At 38.7% G+C, this 6,247-nt stretch overlaps 1 pseudogene; it reads left to right on the forward strand.

Moving 5' to 3' along the window:
- Positions 1-2,623: 2,623 nt before the first annotated feature.
- LOC111826409 lies at positions 2,624-2,797 on the forward strand (annotated as a pseudogene).
- Positions 2,798-6,247: the final 3,450 nt, after the last annotated feature.

The following is a 6,247-nucleotide window of genomic DNA, read 5'->3' on the forward strand; positions in this document are numbered from 1 at the left end:
CTCTCAGGATCATCGTCAGTAACACACACACATCGTCTAGCAGAGAGTGGCCGGGTCACATGATAGGTTCTTGAGGACATTTTCCTTTCTCCTTCCCCTATCTTGAACTTTTATTTAACTCCCTTTGTTCCCGTGTCACATGATGCTCATGGTGTGGGTGTGAGTGTGGGTATGGGTATAACTAAAGAGGCTGCAAGAGGCTGCAGTGAAGAGGAGACTTGTTTGAGCATTTATTTTCTTAATTATTTTTTCATTGGAAAAAAATATGCTAATAAATGTGAATTGTAAAAAAAGGTTAAGTGCCAAAGTCCATTTTTAAAAATTGAAAATTCCACCCTATTCTATTCCCATCTTTATAAGTAATCAGTGTTAAGAATTTGGGTATCTCTTTCCATAAATTTTTAGACACTTAAACATGTATAAAAATGATTTTATTGTTTTTGTTTGTTTTAGTTTTACAAAAATATCACATTACACATATTGTTGTGGAACTTGCTTTTCCACTCAAATATATTCCTTGCAGATCACTCCATGCTAGTACATAAAGACCTACCTTGATCATTCTAACCAAGGCATAGAATTCCATACTATGGCTAGACCAGACATTTAACCAGTCCCCCACTGATGCACTTTAAGGTATTGTTGTTGTTGTTGTTATTATTATTATTACTATTACAACGTGCTATAATTCCCCGTCCTTGTGCATTTATCTCTGAGTGTGTGTACAAGTGTTTCTGCATAATAGATCCTAAGAAGTGGAGTCAATAGTGTGTATTTCAAACTTCCATAAATGGCATTAGGTCTTTCCCCAGTGATTCCCCGTTGGGTGAGAGAGAGAACTGCCTCTCGAGGTTGCCTGGGATACTTATCAAAACCACCTGCGCCCATTCCCGCTGGACCATCCTGACATGATCACCTCCATCAGACCCTACGAGGCAGGAAAAGGGGGAGGAGTGGTGTGTGTAGCTCCCTAGTGATTTTGTTCCATGCCTTCCTCTCTGGAGAACCATTGCTTTGGTTCTTCTAATTAGGAGGCTGATGCTCTGAGTTAATTCACTTCCCACTGGAGAGAGTTGTGTTGGCCACAACCCCTGTGAGGAAAAAACAAACAAACATTCCTTTAATATGTGTAGACCCTCCCTGTATTCTTCAAAAAGCAACTATTTTTCCCCCAGAGTCAACATCATTTATTGTGAACATCTCCTGGTTCAAAAGATAAGTCAATGGTGGCCCACAGAACAGAAAGAACCCAGGAAGTTTTCTATTTCGTCTCCAGCCTGCAGCCAAAACCATATTTAACCATCTAAGGCCTATGTGCCTCACTGGCTTCACCCTCCCCTGGGGCCCCATATTTCAGGCAACTTTCCTAAAAACTCATCAATAAGAAAGTTAATTTTTTGAAAAAAAAAGTAAATAGATAAAACAGTATGGTTGTTCTCAACAATATAGAAACCTGGAATTAGACATAAAAAGCAAAAAGAATGTAAACCCTTTAACAACTTTCAAGCAAAAAAAAAATGAATCTTTCAGTAACTTCCCTGAAAAACAAACTTTAACCTAAAATGCCAATGCACTTTACTAGAATCCAAAGGCCTAAGACTTAAAAGAAAGAACTAAACTTTAAAAACTGGAAGGTGGGGGATATTTTTAAAGTAGTTTCAAAGCACAGGAAAGAGAATAGTGTGGAGGATGATCAATAGTTGTTCTCTGTTTTCATCATGAATAAGTGTCTCAGACATAGATTTGAATTACAGATGGAGATTTAGCACATTTCTTTTTTTTCCAACTATAGTAACAGTCAATATTATATTAGTTTCAAGTTGGACACTATATAACTTAAAAAGTGATGTCCCTGCCAAACCAGTTTGGCTCAGTGGATAGAGCGTCGGCCTGCGGACTCAAGGGTCCCAGGTTCGATTCCGGTCAAGGGCATGTACCTGGGTTGCGGGCACATCCCCAGTGGGAGGTGTGCAGGAGGCAGCTGGTCGATGTTTGTCTCTCATCGATGTTTCTAACTCTCTATCCCTCTCCCTTCCTCTCTGTAAAAAAATCAATAAAATATATTTTTTAAAAAAAAGTGATGTCCCTGATAAGTTTAATACCCCCTAACACCATACATAGTTATTATAATATTATTAACTATATTCCCTATGCTGTACTTTACACCCCCATGACTATTTTGTAACTAACAATTTGTATTTCTTACTCCGTCCCCCTTTTTGCCCAGACCCCCTTAACACCCTTCCTATCTGGCAACCTTCAGTTTGTTCTTTGTATCTGTGATTTTTTTCTGTTTTATTTTGTTCTTTAGATTCCACATATAAGGGAAATCATGTGGCATTTGTCTTTCTCTGACTGACTTATTTCAGTAGGATAGTAGCCTCTAAGACTTCCATCCATGTTGTCCCAAATGACAAGATTTCATTCCTTTTATGCCAAGTAATATTCCATTGTATATATGTATATACCACTTCTACTTTTTTAAAAAATGTATCTTTATTGTTGAAAGTATTATAGATGTTCCCTTTTTTCCCCATTGACTCCTTCCACGCCCCCTCCCTAGGCCTTCACCACAGGTTGTATGTCCAGGTGTTATACATGTATGTATATAAGGTATATAATAATCGCTTCTCAACCTTTTGGCTAAGATCAAGTGTAGTATCTGTTCTTATCAGTTTATAAGGTATATAAGTTCTTGGTCAGATTATCTTCCTCATTACTCAAGCAGGCTAAAGCAAGCTAGAAAGCAAAGCTATTTTTTTAGAATAAGAGGCCGTCTAAAGAATAGCAGAGAATTCCAAACAGTAGTTTTACAGAATAGGGGTTAGCCTTCACACTTTGGCTAACCTCTTCTCGCCCCGCTCCACCCCTTCCTTCTGAAATTTGTCAGTCTGTTGCATGCTTCAGTGTGTCTGGACCTATTTTTGTTAATTAGTTTATTTTGTTCATTAGATTCCACATATGAGTGAGATCACGTGATACTTGTCTTTCTCTGACTGGCTTATTTCACTTAGCATGATACTCTCCAGGTCCCATGCTGTCGAAAACGGTAAGAGTTCTTTCTTTTTATAGCTGCATAGTATTCCATGGTGTAAATGTACCACAGCTATCTTATCTACTCATCTACTGATGGGCACTTGGACTGCTTCCAAATCTTGGCTATTTAAGTAATGCTATGTTGATTAAACCTCAGTTTTTAAAATGTACCCGCTTCCTTGCCCCGCAGGTAAGATAATTCATTTTTCCAAGTTCCCCCGCAGGACTGAGCCCCAGTTGCCCACAGTGGTAACTTGCTCAATAATGGACCATTTATTGGCTGCCTTCCCTCCCCTGTCTCCTTCCCCTCTTCCCTACCACTGGGATCCCCTCCTGAATGAACCTCCTGTTCCCCAATCCTTGTCTCAGAGTTGCTTCTGGGGAAATCTAACTGAAAACACAAACATTGAGGCCAAGTGCGGGGAGGAAAGCAACCAATATCCCCTGGGGCTTTAGCGTCAGATAGGGCTGGATTCTAATCCCAAAGTCTGTACCTTAATTCTATAACCCTGGCCAAGTTATATGCTATCTCGGAGTCCAAGTTTACTCGCTTGTAATGTCCTTCTTTATACGGTTGTTGTGAGTTTTAAACAAGATAATAGGTGTAAAGGACCTGGGATATAAGATGAACTTGAAAGTGGATACGATTGTTATTACTGTGAGCCTCCCCCAGACCATGAAATGGAAAAAGAAACTGTACTTTCTCTACTGACGTGGCTTCCCAAAGAGAAGTCTTTCACATTCATATGCACAGATCCAGTTTCACCACAACATCACACATGGAAATGCCTGACTCCAGCCTGATCGCTGCGAGGAATAGGCTTTAACATTTACGAGATGAAGATTCGCCAAGTTCTTTAAAGGCTCAAGTCTGCCCAAACTCATCACCTGAAACTAAGCAGATGGTCCTCAGCCACATACATCTCTTGAGAGTTTTCAACAGAAGCCGCATGTACATCAGGGAAGCAGTAAAGCCCATGAAATAGAAGTAGTTTGGGGAAGCAGGCAGAATATTTCACTTCCCCGAGGACCCCAGCACACACTGTGATCTCATCTGGTCCCAGGCCTGTACTTTGGGATCTGCAGCCACTGTGGGACCAGTTATCTATAGTACTGCTCTGATGTGTTTTAATGATGGAGTTACCACCATCTCTCTGAAGGGCTAAATAATCATGATTCCTTGAATTTGCCAGCACTTTTACTCCTCCAAACGGGCCAATACATAGTATCTTATTTTGTACTCCAATAGTTCTCATATCAAAAAAGTGTTCCTCTTTTTTGATCAGAATGTTTGTAAATCACACTGTATTTCTCATGGTTACAATCCTTGGGGATTTATAGACCAAATAAATCCCTCCTTTGGGTTAACGCCTTTCAATGGCTGTAGACCAGACCCAACCATAACCCAGTCCCCTCCCTCCTTTCATACTTGTATCAAATTCACTTCAAACCCATTAAAAGGCAGGGGAAGGATAAAAGTGCCATAAAACACCATCAAACTCCAGCAGCAATACCTTCACATATACCTTATATATTTCCTCATCCTTCTTTTCTACCATTTCTTCTAATTACTTTTGCGCCTTTTCCCTGGATTCAAGAGAAAATAAATATTCTAGGTCAAAATGTCAGCAGCATCATAGTAAACAAGAAATTTTCAACTCTCAGGCCTGCAGAATCCCTTTAAGACAAAAACAATTCAGCCATCTTGGACCTTCTTTCCTTTCTTTGCTTTCCTCCATCTCTGGTTGAAGGCATTTAAATCCTTCTGCAACATGTCTACAAAATCAAATAACACAGCTAATGTGGGCACAGTTATATCTCTCCCGTATAACCCAATCTGACATCCTAATCTGACAGGCCTGACAGTTGAGGATACTTCCCTGTAACCGTGTACACACACACACACACACACACACACACACACACACACACACACATCTTTCTGGTGCTCACCAGCTCCTTTCTCGCTTATAATCCAGTCTTCACATTATCATGCCATAGCCAATCTCCCACTAGGCTGTGTCCTAGATTCAGCTTCTGCCTCAATTAAGAAAACATAGGAGACAAAGCAGCACTTATTTTTAAATTAAAAAGCCTCCTGGCTTCCTCCCCTACAGGCTGCTTTGAACATTCTTCTGCTCTGGCAGGCAAAGGAAAGAGAGTTGCCTGTAGAAAACATTCATGTAACACAGAGCTTCAGGAACATGGGAGGGGCCTCCATCTACGTGGAGGGGGCTCAAAAGTTTATCTTCATCCCAGAGTCCTCAAAAAAATTATTAGAAGCAGAAGTTTCATGGTTCTAATTTGTTTTTAACTTTTTCTGGTTTTATAGGATTCTTTCTCATTTCTATGTTATTTATTTGTTTCTTCTTATCCTTGCCTGTTTTAATTCTCTTTTTAATTGATTTCCCCTCGGATTACCTTTCTCAAAGGGCCTTTTGTTTCATTTTATCACTCCTCCATCCCTAGTCTTTCAATTGTATCCCCTGCTTCTCTTTATCTTCTCTTTAAAAAGAAAATAATCACTGATCCATCTATCATTTATTACCATTTCTCACCTCCCCTAAAATTACTTTGAAAAAATGTTTAGGTTAGTATACTTCATAATAGACCCAAATTGGGGAAACCCAAATGTTTATTAACTGGTAAATAGATAAACAAACTGTTATATATCCATGCAATAAAATATTACTAACAATTTTAAAGAATGAACTACTGATAAACACATCATGGGTAAATCTGAAAATAATTGTTGAGCAAAAAAAAAAAAGCCAGACATACTGGAGTATCCTGTATAATTCCATTTATATGAATTTCAAGAATAGGCAAAATGAATCTGTGGTGATAGAAATCAAAACACTGGTTATGGAGAAATAAGACATTGAATGGAAAGAGGCACAAGGGCACTTTTAATGGTAATGGAAATAGTCTATCTTGATTAGCATGTGTTTGTATTTGTCAAAACCCATCAAACTACGCTTTAGATCTGTGCATTTCACAGTCTGTAAATTATATCTCCATTTTTAACTAAATGTTTTAAAGAATAAAAAGCAGATAATTATTAACTGTGCTACTTACATCACATGGCTCATGACATGACTACTTTAAATAATTTCTGAAGATTAATAACATGGGGAAATGCTTAAATGTGAAAAAGGAAGGACACAAAACTATATATAAGAATAGCCCTGTTTTTCATAGGAAATGTTTT

This window comes from Myotis lucifugus, unplaced genomic scaffold, assembly GCF_000147115.1.
Source record: "Myotis lucifugus unplaced genomic scaffold, Myoluc2.0 scaffold_76, whole genome shotgun sequence".
In the NCBI taxonomy this organism is placed as follows: domain Eukaryota; kingdom Metazoa; phylum Chordata; class Mammalia; order Chiroptera; family Vespertilionidae; genus Myotis; species Myotis lucifugus.